The sequence below is a fragment of the Heterodontus francisci genome, unplaced genomic scaffold (assembly GCF_036365525.1).
Source record: "Heterodontus francisci isolate sHetFra1 unplaced genomic scaffold, sHetFra1.hap1 HAP1_SCAFFOLD_78_2, whole genome shotgun sequence".
Classification (NCBI taxonomy): Eukaryota; Metazoa; Chordata; class Chondrichthyes; order Heterodontiformes; family Heterodontidae; genus Heterodontus; species Heterodontus francisci.
Window position 1 is genome coordinate 657,988 of NW_027142277.1, and position 18,087 is coordinate 676,074.

Below are 18,087 nucleotides of genomic sequence, written 5' to 3' on the forward strand. Positions count from 1 at the left end.
GGGCGGTCTACTCATCCCCTGAGTCTGTGATACAGAGACAGGGGGCGGTCTACTCATCCCCTCAGTTTGTGATACAGAGACAGGGGGCGGTCTACTCATCCCCTGAGTCTGTGACACAGAGACAGGGGGTGGTCTACTCATCCCCTGAGTCTGTGATACAGAGACAGGGTGCGGTTTACCCAACCCCTGAGTCTGTGATACAGAGACAGGGGGCAGTCTGCTAATCCCCTCAGTCTGTGATACAGAGACAGGGGGCGGTCTACTCATCCCCTGAGTCTGTGATACAGAGACAGGGGGCGGTCTACTCATCCCCTCAGTTTGTGATACAGAGACAGGGGGCGGTCTACTCATCCCCTGAGTCTGTGACACAGAGACAGGGGGCGGTCTACTCATCCCCTGTGTCTGTGATACAGAGACAGGGTGCGGTCTACCCAACCCATGAGTCTGTGATACAGAGACAGGGGGCGGTCTACTCATCCCCTCAGTTTGTGATACAGAGACAGGGGGCAGTCTACTCATCCCCTGAGTTTGTGATACAGAGACAGGCAGCCGTCTGCTCATTCCATAAATTCGTGATACAGAGACAGGGGACGGTCTACTCATCCCCTGAGTTTGTGATGGAAAGACAAGGGGCGGTCTACTCATCCCCTGAGTCTGTGACACAGAGACAGGGGGCGGTCTACTCATCCCCTCAGTTTGTGATGCAGAGACAGGGGGCGGTCTACTCATCCCCGAGTGTGTGATACAGAGACAGGGGCGCTCTACTCATCCCCTGAGTCTGTGATAAAGGGACAGGGGGCGGTCTACTCATCCCCGAGTGTGTGATACAGAGACAGGGGCGCTCTACTCATCCCCTGAGTCTGTGATACAGAGACAGGCAGTGGGCTACTCATCCCCTGAGTCTGTGTTACAGAGACAGGCAGTGTTCTACTCCTCCCCTGAGTCTGTGATACAGAGACAGGGGGCGGTCTACTCATCCCCTGAGTCTGTGGTACAGAGACAGGCAGTGTTCTACTCATCCCCTGAATCTGAGATACAGAGACAGGGGGCGGTCTACTCATCCCCCGAGTGTATGATACAGAGACAGGGGGCGCTCTACTCATCCCCTATTTCTGAGATACAGAGACAGGGGGCGGTCTACTCATCCCCCGAGTGTATGATACAGAGACAGGGGCGCTCTACTCATCCCCTGAGTCTGTGATACAGAGACAGGGGGTGGTCTACTCATTCCCTGAGTCAGTGATCCAGAGACAGGGGGCGGTCTACTCATCCCCTGAGTCTTTGATAGAGAGACAGGGGCCGGTCTTCTCATCCACTGAGTCTGAGATACAGAGACAGGGGGCGGTCTACTCATCCCCTGAGTCAATGATACAGAGACAGGGGGCGGTCTACTCATCCCCTGAGTCTTTGATACATGGACAGGGGCCGGTCTTCTCATCCACTGAGTCTGTGATACAGAGACAGGGGGCGGTCTACTCATTCCCTGAGTCTGTGATACAGAGAGAGGGGGAGGTCTACTCATCCCTTGAGTATGTGATGCAGAGACAGGAGGCGGTCTACTCATCTGCTGAGTCTATGATACAGAGACAGGTGGCGGTCTCCTCACCCCCTAAGTCTGTGATACAGAGACATGGGGCAGTCTACTCATCCCCTGAGTCTTTGATACAGAGACAGGGGCCGGTCTTCTCATCCACTGAGTCTGTGAAACAGAGACAGGGGACGGTCTACTCATCCAAAGAGTCTGTGATACAGAGACAGGGGGCAGTCTACTCTTTCCCTGAGTCTGTGAGACAGAGACAGGGGGCGGTCTACTCATCCCTTGAGTCTGTGATACAGAGACAGGTGGCGGTCTCCTCATCCCTTGAGTATTTGATACCGAAACAGGAGGCGGTCCACTCATCCCCTGAGTCTATGATCCAGTGACAGGGGGCGCTCTACTCATCCCCTGAGGCCATGATAGAGAGACAGGAGGCGCTCTACTCATCCCCTGAGTCTATGATCCAGTGACAGGGGGCGGTCTACTCTTACCCTGGGTCTGTGATAGAGAGGAAGGGGGCGGTCTACTCATCCCCTGGGTCTGTGATACAGAGGATGTGGCGGTCTACTCATCCCCTGAGTCTGTGATACAGAGACAGGGGGCGGTCTACTCATCCCCTGAGTCGGTGATACAGAGACAGGGGGCGGTCTACTCATCCCCTGAATCAATGATACAGAGACAGGGGGCGGTCTACTCATCCCCTGAGTCTGTGATACAGAGACAGGGGGCGGTCTACTCATCCCCTGAGTCGGTGATACAGAGACAGGGGGCGGTCTACTCATTCCCTCAGTCTGTGATACAGAGACAAGGGGCAGTTTTCTCATCGCCTGAGTCTGTGACACATAGGCAGGGGGCGGTCTACTCATCCCCCGAGTCTGTGATACAAAGACAGGGGGCGGTCTACTCATTCCCTGAGTTTGTGATACAGAGACAGAGAGCGGTCTACTCATTCCCTAAATTTGTGATACAGAGACAGGGTGTGGTCGACTCATCCCCTGGGTCAGTGATACAGAGGAAGGGGGCGGTCTACTCGTTCCCTGAGTTTGTGATGCAGAGACAGTGAGCGGTCTACTCATCCCCCGAGTCTGTGATACAAAGACAGGGGGCGGTCTACTCATCCCCTGAGTTTGTGATACAGAGACAGGGAGCGGTCTACTCATCCCGAGTTTGTGATGCAGAGACAGGGAGCGGTCTACTCATCCCGAGTCTGTGATACAAAGACAGGGGGCGGTCTACTCATCCCCTGAGTTTGTGATACAGAGACAGGGAGCGGTCTACTCATTCCCTGAGTTTGTGATACAGAGACAGGGAGCGTTCTACTCATTCCCTAAATTTGTGATACAGGGACAGGGTGTGGTCGACTCATCCCCTGGGTCAGTGATACAGAGGAAGGGGGCGGTCTACTCATCCCCTGAGTCTGCGATACAGAGACAAGGGGCAGTTTGCTCATCCCCAGTGTTTTGTAATACAGAGGAAGGGGGCGGTCTTCTCATCCCCTGAGTCTGTGATACAGCTACAGGGGGCGGTCTACTCATTCCCTAAAGTTGTGATACAGAGACAGGGGGCCGTCTACTCATTCCCTAAAGTTGAGATGCAGAGACAGGGGGCAGTCTACTCAGCCCCAAAGACCCTGAAATACAGACAGGGGCCAGTCTACTCATCACCCGGGTCTATGAGACAGAGACTGGGGGAGATCTATTCAATCCTGAGTGTTTGATAGAGAGGCAGGGGGCGGTCTACTCATCCCCCGAGTGTGTGATGAAGAGACAGGGGGTGGTCTACTCCTCCCCTGAGTCTGTGATGCAGAGACAGGGGACAGTCTTCTCATCCCCTGAGTCTGTGATACAGAGACATGGGGGGGGGTCTACTCATCCCCTGAGTCTGTGATACATAGACAGGGGGCCGTCTACGCATCCCCTGAGTCTATGATGCAAAGAAAGGGGGTGGTCTACTCATCCCCTGAGTCTGTGATACAGAGACAAGGGGCAGTTTACTCCTCCCCTGAGTCTGTGATGCAGAGACAGGGGACGGTCTGCTCATCCACTGATTCTGAGATACAGAGAGAGGGGGCGGTCTTCTCATCCACTGACTCTGAGATACAGAGACAGGGGACAGTCTTCTCATCCCCTGGGTCTGTGATACAGAGGAAGGGCGCGGTCTACTAATCCCCTGAGTCTGTGATGCAGAGACAAGGGGCAGTTTACTCCTCCCCTGAGTCTGTGATGCAGAGACAGGGGACGGTCTGCTCATCCACTGATTCTGAGATACAGAGAGAGGGGGCGGTCTACTCATCCACTGAGTCTGTGATAGAGAGACAGGGGGCAGTCTTCTCATCCCCTGGGTCTGTGATACAGAGGAAGGGCGCGGTCTACTGATCCCCTGAGTCTGTGATGCAGAGACAGGGGGCGGTCTACTCATCCCCTGAGTCTGTGATACAGAGACAGGGGGGGGTCTACTCATCCCCTGATTCTGTGATACAGAGACAGGGGATGGTCTGCTCATCCATTGATTCTGAGATACAGAGAGAGGGGGCGGTCTTCTCATCCACTGACTCTGAGATATAGAGACAGGGGACAGTCTACTCATCCCCTGGGTCTGTGATACAGAGGAAGGGGGCGGTCTACTGATCCCCTGAGTCTGTGATCCAGAGACAGGGGGCGGTCTACTCATCCCCTGAGTCTGTGATACAGAGACAGGGCGGGGTCTACTCATCCCCTGAGTCTGTGATCCAGAGACAGGGGGCGGTCTACTCATCCCCTGAGTCTGTGAAAGAGAGACAGGGGGGGGTCTACTCATCCCCTGAGTCTGAGATACAGAGACAAGGGGCAGTTTACTCATCCTTTGGGTCTGTGATAGAGAGGAAGGGGACAGTCTTCTCATACTCTGAGTCTGTGATGCAGAGAAAGGGGGCGGTCTACTCATCCCCTGAGTCTGTGATACAGAGACAGGGGGGGGTCTACTCATCCCCTGAGTCTGTGATGCAGAGACAGGGAGGGGGGCTAGTCATCCCCTGAGTCTGTGATACAGAGACAGGGGGCCGTCTACTCATCACCTGAATCAATGATGCAGAGACAGGGGGCGCTCTACTCATCCCGTGAGTGTGTGATACAGAGACAAGGGGCGCTCGAACCATCCCCCGAGTGTGCGAGATGGGGACAGGGGGCGGTCTACGCATCCCCCGAGTGTGTGATCCTGAGACAGGGGGTGGTCTACTCATCCCCTAATTCTGAGATACAGAGAAAGGGGGTGGTCTACTCATCCCTTGAGTCTGTGACACAGAGACAGGAGGCTGTCTAATCATCCACTGAGTCTGTGATACAGAGACAGGGAGCGGTCTACTTATCCCCTCAGTTTGTGATAGAGAGAAAGGGGCAGTCTACTCATCCCCTAAAGTTGTGATACAGAGACAGGGGGCCGTCTACTCATTCCCTAAAGTTGTGATACAGAGACAGGGGGCCGTCTACTCATTCCCTAAAGTTGAGATGCAGAGACAGGGGGCAGTCTACTCAGCCCCAAAGACCCTGAAATACAGACAGGGGCCAGTCTACTCATCACCCGGGTCTATGAGACAGAGACTGGGGGAGATCTATTCAATCCTGAGTGTTTGATAGAGAGGCAGGGGGCGGTCTACTCATCCCCCGAGTGTGTGATGAAGAGACAGGGGGTGGTCTACTCATCCCCTGAGTCTGAGATACAGAGACAAGGGGCAGTTTACTCCTCCCCTGAGTCTGTGATGCAGAGACAGGGGACGGTCTGCTCATCCACTGATTCTGAGATACAGAGAGAGGGGGCGGTCTTCTCATCCACTGACTCTGAGATACAGAGACAGGGGGCGGTCTACTCATCCCCTGAGTCTGTGATACAGAGACATGGGGGGGGGTCTACTCATCCCCTGAGTCTGTGATACAGAGACAAGGGGCAGTTTACTCCTCCCCTGAGTCTGTGATGCAGAGACAGGGGACGGTCTGCTCATCCACTGATTCTGAGATACAGAGAGAGGGGGCGGTCTTCTCATCCACTGACTCTGAGATACAGAGACAGGGGGCGGTCTACTCATCCACTGAGTCTGTGATAGAGAGACAGGGGACAGTCTTCTCATCCCCTGGGTCTGTGATACAGAGGAAGGGCGCGGTCTACTGATCCCCTGAGTCTGTGATGCAGAGAGAGGGGGCGGTCTACTCATCCCCTGAGTCTGTGATACAGAGACAGGGGGGGGTCTACTCATCCCCTGATTCTGTGATACAGAGACAGGGGATGGTCTGCTCATCCATTGATTCTGAGATACAGAGAGAGGGGGCGGTCTTCTCATCCACTGACTCTGAGATATAGAGACAGGGGACAGTCTACTCATCCCCTGGGTCTGTGATACAGAGGAAGGGGGCGGTCTACTGATCCCCTGAGTCTGTGATCCAGAGACAGGGGGCGGTCTACTCATCCCCTGAGTCTGTGATACAGAGACAGGGCGGGGTCTACTCATCCCCTGAGTCTGTGATCCAGAGACAGGGGGCGGTCTACTCATCCCCTGAGTCTGTGAAAGAGAGACAGGGGGGGGTCTACTCATCCCCTGAGTCTGAGATACAGAGACAAGGGGCAGTTTACTCATCCTTTGGGTCTGTGATAGAGAGGAAGGGGACAGTCTTCTCATACTCTGAGTCTGTGATGCAGAGAAAGGGGGCGGTCTACTCATCCCCTGAGTCTGTGATACAGAGACAGGGGGGGGTCTACTCATCCCCTGAGTCTGTGATGCAGAGACAGGGAGGGGGGCTAGTCATCCCCTGAGTCTGTGATACAGAGACAGGGGGCCGTCTACTCATCACCTGAATCAATGATGCAGAGACAGGGGGCGGTCTACTCATCCCGTGAGTGTGTGATACAGAGACAAGGGGCGCTCGAACCATCCCCCGAGTGTGCGAGATGGGGACAGGGGGCGGTCTACGCATCCCCCGAGTGTGTGAACCTGAGACAGGGGGTGGTCTACTCATCCCCTAATTCTGAGATACAGAGAAAGGGGGTGGTCTACTCATCGCTTGAGTCTGTGACACAGAGACAGGAGGCTGTCTAATCATCCACTGAGTCTGTGATACAGAGACAGGGAGCGGTCTACTTATCCCCTCAGTTTGTGATAGAGAGACAGGGGCAGTCTACTCATCCCCTGAGTCTGTGATGCAGGGACAGGGGGCGGTCTACTCATCCCCTGAGTTTGTGATAGAGAGACAGGGGACGGTCTACTCATCCCCTGAGTTTGTGACAGAGAGACAGGGGGCGGTCTACTCATCCCGAGTCCGTGATACGAAGACAGGGGGCGCTCTACTCATCCCCTGAGTCTGTGATACAGAGACAGGGGACGGTCTACTCATCCCCTGAGTTTGTGATAGAGAGACAGGGGACGGTCTACCCATCCCCTGAGTTTGTGACAGAGAGACAGGGGGCGGTCTACTCATCCCCTGAGTCCGTGATACGAAGACAGGGGGCGCTCTACTCATCCCCTGAGTCTGTGATTCAGAGACAGGGGACGGTCTACTCATCCTCTGAGTCCTTGATACGAAGACAGGGGGTGGTCTACTCATCCCCTGAGTTTGTGATAGAGAGACAGGGGACGGTCTACTCATCCCCTGAGTTTGTGATAGAGAGACAGGGGGCGGTCTACTCATCCCCGAGTGTGTGATACAGAGACAGGGGGCGGTCTACTCATCCCCTGAGTCTGTGATACAGAGACAGGGGACGGTCTACTCATCCCCTGAGTTTGTGATAGAGAGACAGGTGGCGGTCGACTCATTCACGAGTGAGTGATACAGAGACAGGGGGCGGACTACTCATCACATGAGTCTGTGATACAGAGACAGGTGGCGGTCTACTCATCCCCTGAGTATGTGATATCGAAACAGGGGGCAGTCTACTCAACCCCTGAGTCTGTGATATAGAGACAGTGTGCGGTCTACTCTACCCCTGAGTCTATTATACAGAGACAGGTGGCGGTCTACTCATCCCCTGAGTCAGTGATACAGAGACAGTGTGCGCTCTACTCATCCCCTGAGAATGTGATATCGAAACAGGGGGCAGTCTACTCATCGCCTGAGTCTGTGATATCGAGACAGGGGGCGGTCTACTCATCCCCTGAGTCTGTGATATAGAGACAGGGGGCGGTCTACTCATTCCCTGAGTCTGCGATGCAGAGACAGGGGGCGGTCTACTCATCCCCGGAATCATTGATGCAAGACAGGGGGCGGTCCACTCATCCCTTGAGTCTGTGATCCAGAGACAGGGGGCGGTCTGCTCATCTACTGAGTGTGTGATACAAAGACAGGGGACGGTCTACTCATCCCCCGAGTGTGTGATACAGAGAAAGGCAGTGGTCTACTCATCCCCTGAAACTGAGATACAGAGACAAGGGGCAGTTTGCTCATCCCCTGTGTCTCTGATCCAGAGACAGGGGGCGGTCTGCTCATCCCCTGAGTCTGTGATACAGAGACAGTGGGCGGTCTACTCATCCCCTGAGTATGTGATATCGAAACAAAGGGCGGTCTACTCATTCTCTGTGTCTGCGATGCAGAGACAGGGGGCGGTCTACTTATCCCCTAAATTTGTGATACAGAGACAGGGGGCGGTCTACTTTTCCCCTCAGTTTGTGATACAGAGACAGTGGGTGGTCTACTCATCCCCTGAGTCTGTGATATAGAGACAGGGGGCGGTCTACTCATTCCCTGAGTCTGCGATGCAGAGACAGGGGGCGGTCTACTCATCCCCGGAATCATTGATACAAGACAGGGGGCGGTCCACTCATCCCCTGAGTCTGTGATCCAGAGAAAGGCAGTGGTCTACTCATCCCCTGAAACTGAGATACAGAGACAAGGGGCAGTTTGCTCATCCCCTGTGTCTGTGATACAAAGACAGGGGACGATCTATTCATCCCCTCAGTTTGTGATACAGAGACAGGGGGCGGTCTACTCATCCCCTGAGTCTGTGATACAGAGACAGGGGGCGGTCTACTTCTCCCCTAAATTTGTGATACAGAGACAGGGGGCGGTCTACTTATCCCCTCAGTTTGTGAGACAGAGACAGGGGGCGGTCTACTCATCCCCTGAGTCTTTGATACAGAGTCAGGAGCCGGTCTACCCATCCACTGAGTCTGTGATGCCAAGACAGGGGGCGGTCTACTCATCCACTGACTCTGAGATACAGAGACAGGGGGCGGTCTATTCATCCCCTGAGTCTTTGATACAGAGACAGGTGACGGTCTACTCATCCACTGACTCTGTGATACAGAGACAGGGGGCGGTCTACCCATCCCCTGAGTCTGTTATCCAGAGACAGGGGGCGGTCTACTCATTCCCTGAATCAATGATACAGAGTCAGGGGGCGGTCTTCTCATACCCTGAGTCTGTGATACAGAGAAAGGGGGCTGTCTAATCATGCCCTGAGTCTGTGATACAGAGACAGGAGGTGGTCAACTCATCCCCTGAGTCTGTGATACAGAGATAGGGGACGGTTATCTCAATCGCTGAGTGTGCGATACAGAGACGGGGGGCGCTCTACTGATTCCCTGAGTCTGTGATACAGAGAAAGGGGGCGGTCTACTCATCCCCGAGTGTGTGAGACAGAGAAAGGGGGCAGTATACTCATCCCCTCAGATTGTGATACAGAGACAGGGGGCGGTCTCCGCATCCCCTGAGTCTGTGTTTCAGAGACAGGGGGCGCTCTACTTATCCCCTCAGTTTGTGATACAGAGACAGTGGGCGGTCTACTCATCCCCTGAGTCTGTGATACAGAGACAGGGGGCGGTCTGCTTATCCCCTCAGTTTGTGATACAGAGACAGGGGGCAGTCTGCTCATCCACTGAGTGTGTGATACAAAGACAGGTGACGGTCTACTCATCCACTGAGTCTGTGATACAGAGACAGGGGGCGGTCTGCTTATCCCCTCAGTTTGTGATACAGAGACAGGGGGCGGTCTACTCATCCCCTGAGTCTGTGATGCAGAGACAGGGGGCAGTCTGCTCATCCCCTCAGATTGTGATCAAGAGACAGGGGGCGGTCTACTCATCCCCTGAGTCTTTGATACAGAGACAGGGGGCAGTCTGCTCATCCACTGAGTGTGTGATACAAAGACAGCGGACGGTCTACTCATCCCCTCAGTTTGTGATACAGAGACAGGGGGCGGTATACTCATGCCCTAAATTTGTGAAACAGAGACAGGGGGCGGTCTACTCATCCCCTGAGTCTTTGATACAGAGTCAGGAGCCGGTCTACCCATCCACTGAGTCTGTGATGCCAAGACAGGGGGCGGTCTACTCATCCACTGACTCTGAGATACAGAGACAGGGGGCGGTCTATTCATCCCCTGAGTCTTTGATACAGAGACAGGTGACGGTCTACTCATCCACTGACTCTGTGATACAGAGACAGGGGGCGGTCTACCCATCCCCTGAGTCTGTTATCCAGAGACAGGGGGCGGTCTACTCATTCCCTGAATCAATGATACAGAGTCAGGGGGCGGTCTTCTCATACCCTGAGTCTGTGATACAGAGAAAGGGGGCTGTCTAATCATGCCCTGAGTCTGTGATACAGAGACAGGAGGTGGTCAACTCATCCCCTGAGTCTGTGATACAGAGATAGGGGACGGTTATCTCAATCGCTGAGTGTGCGATACAGAGACGGGGGGCGCTCTACTGATTCCCTGAGTCTGTGATACAGAGAAAGGGGGCGGTCTACTCATCCCCGAGTGTGTGAGACAGAGAAAGGGGGCAGTATACTCATCCCCTCAGATTGTGATACAGAGACAGGGGGCGGTCTCCGCATCCCCTGAGTCTGTGTTTCAGAGACAGGGGGCGCTCTACTTATCCCCTCAGTTTGTGATACAGAGACAGTGGGCGGTCTACTCATCCCCTGAGTCTGTGATACAGAGACAGGGGGCGGTCTGCTTATCCCCTCAGTTTGTGATACAGAGACAGGGGGCAGTCTGCTCATCCACTGAGTGTGTGATACAAAGACAGGTGACGGTCTACTCATCCACTGAGTCTGTGATACAGAGACAGGGGGCGGTCTGCTTATCCCCTCAGTTTGTGATACAGAGACAGGGGGCGGTCTACTCATCCCCTGAGTCTGTGATGCAGAGACAGGGGGCAGTCTGCTCATCCCCTCAGTTTGTGATCAAGAGACAGGGGGCGGTCTACTCATCCCCTGAGTCTTTGATACAGAGACAGGGGGCAGTCTGCTCATCCACTGAGTGTGTGATACAAAGACAGCGGACGGTCTACTCATCCCCTCAGTTTGTGATACAGAGACAGGGGGCGGTATACTCATGCCCTAAATTTGTGAAACAGAGACAGGGGGCGGTCTACTTATCCCCTCACAATGTGATACAGAGACAGGGGGCGGTCTACTTATCCCCTCAGTTTGTGATACAGAGACAGGGGGTGGTCTACTCATCCCCTGAGTCTTTGATACAGAGACAGGGGGCGGTCTACTCATCCCCCGAGAGTGTGATACAGAGACATGGGGCGGTCTACTCATGCCCTGAGTCTGTGATACAGAGACAGGAGGCGGTATACTCATCCCCTGAATCTGTGATACAGAGACAGGTGGCAGTCTGCTCATCCCCTCAGTATGTGATACAGAGACAGGGGGCGGTATACTCATCCCCTGAGTCTGTGATACAGAGACAGGCGGCAGTCTGCTCATCCCCTCAGTATGTGATACAGAGACAGGGGGCGGTCTACTCATCCCCTGAGTCTGTGATACAAAGACAGGGGACGGTCTACTCAGCCACTGAGTCTGTGATACAGAGACAGGGGGCGGTCTGCTCATCCCCTCAGTTTGTGATACAGAGACAGGGGGCGGTCTACTCATCCCCTGAGTCTTTGATACAGAGAAAGGGGGCAGTCTACTCATCCCTTGAGTCTGTGATCCAGAGACAGGTGGCTGTCTGCTCATCCACTGAGTGTGTGATACAAAGACAGGGGACGGTCTACACATCCGCCGAGTGTGTGATACAGAGAAAGGCAGTGCTCTACTCATCCCCTGAAACTGAGATACAGAGACAAGGGGAAGTTTGCTCATCCCCTGTGTCTGTGATACAGAGACAGGGGGCGGTCTACTCATCCCTTGAGTCTGTCATCCAGAGACAGGTGGCTGTCTGCTCATCCACTGAGTGAGTGATACAAAGACAGGGGACCGTCTACTCATCCCCTGAGTCTGTGATACAGAGACAAGGGGAAGTCTGCTCATCCACTGAGTCTGTGATACAGAGACAGGGGGCCGTCCACTTATCCCCTCAGTTTGTGATACAGAGACAGGGGGCGGTCTACTTAGCCCCTCAGTTTGTGATACAGAGACAGGGGACGGTCTACTCATCCCCTGAGTTTGTGATAGAGAGACAGGGCGCGGTCTACTCATCCCCTGAGTTTGTGATACAGAGACAGGTGGCGGTCTACTCATCCCCTAAATTTGTGATACAGAGACAGGGAGCGGTCTCCTTATCACCTCAGTTTGTGATACAGAGACAGGGGGCTCTCTACTCATCCCCTGAGTCTTTGATACTGAGTCAGGAGCCGGTCTACCCATCCACTGAGTCTGTGATGCCAAGACAGGGGGCGGTCTACTCATCCACTGACTCTGAGATACAGAGACAGGGGGCGGTCTATTCATCCCCTGAGTCTTTGATACAGAGACAGGTGACGGTCTACTCATCCACTGACTCTGTGATGCAGAGACAGGGGGCGGTCTACCCATCCCCTGAGTCTGTTATCCAGAGACAGGGGGCGGTCTACTCATTCCCTGAATCAATGATACAGAGTCAGGGGGCGGTCTACTCATCCCCCGAGTCTATGATACAGAGACAGGGGACAGTCTACTCATCCCCTGGGTCTGTGATACAGAGGAAGGGGGCGGTCTACTGATCCCCTGAGTCTGTGATCCAGAGACAGGGGGCGGTCTACTCATCCCCTGAGTCTGTGATACAGAGACAGGGCGGGGTCTACTCATCCCCTGAGTCTGTGATCCAGAGACAGGGGGCGGTCTACTCATCCCCTGAGTCTGTGAAAGAGAGACAGGGGGGGGTCTACTCATCCCCTGAGTCTGAGATACAGAGACAAGGGGCAGTTTACTCATCCTTTGGGTCTGTGATAGAGAGGAAGGGGACAGTCTTCTCATACTCTGAGTCTGTGATGCAGAGAAAGGGGGCGGTCTACTCATCCCCTGAGTCTGTGATACAGAGACAGGGAGGGGGGCTAGTCATCCCCTGAGTCTGTGATACAGAGACAGGGGGCCGTCTACTCATCACCTGAATCAATGATGCAGAGACAGGGGGCGGTCTACTCATCCCGTGAGTGTGTGATACAGAGACAAGGGGCGCTCGAACCATCCCCCGAGTGTGCGAGATGGGGACAGGGGGCGGTCTACGCATCCCCCGAGTGTGTGAACCTGAGACAGGGGGTGGTCTACTCATCCCCTAATTCTGAGATACAGAGAAAGGGGGTGGTCTACTCATCGCTTGAGTCTGTGACACAGAGACAGGAGGCTGTCTAATCATCCACTGAGTCTGTGATACAGAGACAGGGAGCGGTCTACTTATCCCCTCAGTTTGTGATAGAGAGACAGGGGCAGTCTACTCATCCCCTGAGTCTGTGATGCAGGGACAGGGGGCGGTCTACTCATCCCCTGAGTTTGTGATAGAGAGACAGGGGACGGTCTACTCATCCCCTGAGTTTGTGACAGAGAGACAGGGGGCGGTCTACTCATCCCGAGTCCGTGATACGAAGACAGGGGGCGCTCTACTCATCCCCTGAGTCTGTGATACAGAGACAGGGGACGGTCTACTCATCCCCTGAGTTTGTGATAGAGAGACAGGGGACGGTCTACCCATCCCCTGAGTTTGTGACAGAGAGACAGGGGGCGGTCTACTCATCCCCTGAGTCCGTGATACGAAGACAGGGGGCGCTCTACTCATCCCCTGAGTCTGTGATTCAGAGACAGGGGACGGTCTACTCATCCTCTGAGTCCTTGATACGAAGACAGGGGGTGGTCTACTCATCCCCTGAGTTTGTGATAGAGAGACAGGGGACGGTCTACTCATCCCCTGAGTTTGTGATAGAGAGACAGGGGGCGGTCTACTCATCCCCGAGTGTGTGATACAGAGACAGGGGGCGGTCTACTCATCCCCTGAGTCTGTGATACAGAGACAGGGGACGGTCTACTCATCCCCTGAGTTTGTGATAGAGAGACAGGTGGCGGTCGACTCATTCACGAGTGAGTGATACAGAGACAGGGGGCGGACTACTCATCACATGAGTCTGTGATACAGAGACAGGTGGCGGTCTACTCATCCCCTGAGTATGTGATATCGAAACAGGGGGCAGTCTACTCAACCCCTGAGTCTGTGATATAGAGACAGTGTGCGGTCTACTCTACCCCTGAGTCTATTATACAGAGACAGGTGGCGGTCTACTCATCCCCTGAGTCAGTGATACAGAGACAGTGTGCGCTCTACTCATCCCCTGAGAATGTGATATCGAAACAGGGGGCAGTCTACTCATCGCCTGAGTCTGTGATATCGAGACAGGGGGCGGTCTACTCATCCCCTGAGTCTGTGATATAGAGACAGGGGGCGGTCTACTCATTCCCTGAGTCTGCGATGCAGAGACAGGGGGCGGTCTACTCATCCCCGGAATCATTGATGCAAGACAGGGGGCGGTCCACTCATCCCTTGAGTCTGTGATCCAGAGACAGGGGGCGGTCTGCTCATCTACTGAGTGTGTGATACAAAGACAGGGGACGGTCTACTCATCCCCCGAGTGTGTGATACAGAGAAAGGCAGTGGTCTACTCATCCCCTGAAACTGAGATACAGAGACAAGGGGCAGTTTGCTCATCCCCTGTGTCTCTGATCCAGAGACAGGGGGCGGTCTGCTCATCCCCTGAGTCTGTGATACAGAGACAGTGGGCGGTCTACTCATCCCCTGAGTATGTGATATCGAAACAAAGGGCGGTCTACTCATTCTCTGTGTCTGCGATGCAGAGACAGGGGGCGGTCTACTTATCCCCTAAATTTGTGATACAGAGACAGGGGGCGGTCTACTTTTCCCCTCAGTTTGTGATACAGAGACAGTGGGTGGTCTACTCATCCCCTGAGTCTGTGATATAGAGACAGGGGGCGGTCTACTCATTCCCTGAGTCTGCGATGCAGAGACAGGGGGCGGTCTACTCATCCCCGGAATCATTGATACAAGACAGGGGGCGGTCCACTCATCCCCTGAGTCTGTGATCCAGAGAAAGGCAGTGGTCTACTCATCCCCTGAAACTGAGATACAGAGACAAGGGGCAGTTTGCTCATCCCCTGTGTCTGTGATACAAAGACAGGGGACGATCTATTCATCCCCTCAGTTTGTGATACAGAGACAGGGGGCGGTCTACTCATCCCCTGAGTCTGTGATACAGAGACAGGGGGCGGTCTACTTCTCCCCTAAATTTGTGATACAGAGACAGGGGGCGGTCTACTTATCCCCTCAGTTTGTGAGACAGAGACAGGGGGCGGTCTACTCATCCCCTGAGTCTTTGATACAGAGTCAGGAGCCGGTCTACCCATCCACTGAGTCTGTGATGCCAAGACAGGGGGCGGTCTACTCATCCACTGACTCTGAGATACAGAGACAGGGGGCGGTCTATTCATCCCCTGAGTCTTTGATACAGAGACAGGTGACGGTCTACTCATCCACTGACTCTGTGATACAGAGACAGGGGGCGGTCTACCCATCCCCTGAGTCTGTTATCCAGAGACAGGGGGCGGTCTACTCATTCCCTGAATCAATGATACAGAGTCAGGGGGCGGTCTTCTCATACCCTGAGTCTGTGATACAGAGAAAGGGGGCTGTCTAATCATGCCCTGAGTCTGTGATACAGAGACAGGAGGTGGTCAACTCATCCCCTGAGTCTGTGATACAGAGATAGGGGACGGTTATCTCAATCGCTGAGTGTGCGATACAGAGACGGGGGGCGCTCTACTGATTCCCTGAGTCTGTGATACAGAGAAAGGGGGCGGTCTACTCATCCCCGAGTGTGTGAGACAGAGAAAGGGGGCAGTATACTCATCCCCTCAGATTGTGATACAGAGACAGGGGGCGGTCTCCGCATCCCCTGAGTCTGTGTTTCAGAGACAGGGGGCGCTCTACTTATCCCCTCAGTTTGTGATACAGAGACAGTGGGCGGTCTACTCATCCCCTGAGTCTGTGATACAGAGACAGGGGGCGGTCTGCTTATCCCCTCAGTTTGTGATACAGAGACAGGGGGCAGTCTGCTCATCCACTGAGTGTGTGATACAAAGACAGGTGACGGTCTACTCATCCACTGAGTCTGTGATACAGAGACAGGGGGCGGTCTGCTTATCCCCTCAGTTTGTGATACAGAGACAGGGGGCGGTCTACTCATCCCCTGAGTCTGTGATGCAGAGACAGGGGGCAGTCTGCTCATCCCCTCAGTTTGTGATCAAGAGACAGGGGGCGGTCTACTCATCCCCTGAGTCTTTGATACAGAGACAGGGGGCAGTCTGCTCATCCACTGAGTGTGTGATACAAAGACAGCGGACGGTCTACTCATCCCCTCAGTTTGTGATACAGAGACAGGGGGCGGTATACTCATGCCCTAAATTTGTGAAACAGAGACAGGGGGCGGTCTACTTATCCCCTCACAATGTGATACAGAGACAGGGGGCGGTCTACTTATCCCCTCAGTTTGTGATACAGAGACAGGGGGTGGTCTACTCATCCCCTGAGTCTTTGATACAGAGACAGGGGGCGGTCTACTCATCCCCCGAGAGTGTGATACAGAGACATGGGGCGGTCTACTCATGCCCTGAGTCTGTGATACAGAGACAGGAGGCGGTATACTCATCCCCTGAATCTGTGATACAGAGACAGGTGGCAGTCTGCTCATCCCCTCAGTATGTGATACAGAGACAGGGGGCGGTATACTCATCCCCTGAGTCTGTGATACAGAGACAGGCGGCAGTCTGCTCATCCCCTCAGTATGTGATACAGAGACAGGGGGCGGTCTACTCATCCCCTGAGTCTGTGATACAAAGACAGGGGACGGTCTACTCAGCCACTGAGTCTGTGATACAGAGACAGGGGGCGGTCTGCTCATCCCCTCAGTTTGTGATACAGAGACAGGGGGCGGTCTACTCATCCCCTGAGTCTTTGATACAGAGAAAGGGGGCAGTCTACTCATCCCTTGAGTCTGTGATCCAGAGACAGGTGGCTGTCTGCTCATCCACTGAGTGTGTGATACAAAGACAGGGGACGGTCTACACATCCGCCGAGTGTGTGATACAGAGAAAGGCAGTGCTCTACTCATCCCCTGAAACTGAGATACAGAGACAAGGGGAAGTTTGCTCATCCCCTGTGTCTGTGATACAGAGACAGGGGGCGGTCTACTCATCCCTTGAGTCTGTCATCCAGAGACAGGTGGCTGTCTGCTCATCCACTGAGTGAGTGATACAAAGACAGGGGACCGTCTACTCATCCCCTGAGTCTGTGATACAGAGACAAGGGGAAGTCTGCTCATCCACTGAGTCTGTGATACAGAGACAGGGGGCCGTCCACTTATCCCCTCAGTTTGTGATACAGAGACAGGGGGCGGTCTACTTAGCCCCTCAGTTTGTGATACAGAGACAGGGGACGGTCTACTCATCCCCTGAGTTTGTGATAGAGAGACAGGGCGCGGTCTACTCATCCCCTGAGTTTGTGATACAGAGACAGGTGGCGGTCTACTCATCCCCTAAATTTGTGATACAGAGACAGGGAGCGGTCTCCTTATCACCTCAGTTTGTGATACAGAGACAGGGGGCTCTCTACTCATCCCCTGAGTCTTTGATACTGAGTCAGGAGCCGGTCTACCCATCCACTGAGTCTGTGATGCCAAGACAGGGGGCGGTCTACTCATCCACTGACTCTGAGATACAGAGACAGGGGGCGGTCTATTCATCCCCTGAGTCTTTGATACAGAGACAGGTGACGGTCTACTCATCCACTGACTCTGTGATGCAGAGACAGGGGGCGGTCTACCCATCCCCTGAGTCTGTTATCCAGAGACAGGGGGCGGTCTACTCATTCCCTGAATCAATGATACAGAGTCAGGGGGCGGTCTACTCATCCCCCGAGTCTATGATACAGAGACAGGGGGCGGTCTACTCATCCCCCGGGAGTGTGATACAGAGACAGGGGGCGGTCTTCTCATACCCTGAGTCTGTGATACAGAGAAAGGGGTCTGTCTAATCATGCCCTGAGTCTGTGATACAGAGACAGGAGGTGGTCAACTCATCCCCTGAGTCTGTGATACAGAGATAGGGGACGGTTATCTCAATCGCTGAGTGTGCGATACAGAGACGGGGGGCGCTCTACTGATTCCCTGAGTCTGTGATACAGAGAAAGGGGGCGGTCTACTCATCCCCGAGTGTGTGATACAGAGAAAGGGGGCAGTATACTCATCCCCTCAGATTGTGATACAGAGACAGGGGGCGGTCTCCGCATGCCCTGAGTCTGTGTTTCAGAGACAGGGGGCGGTC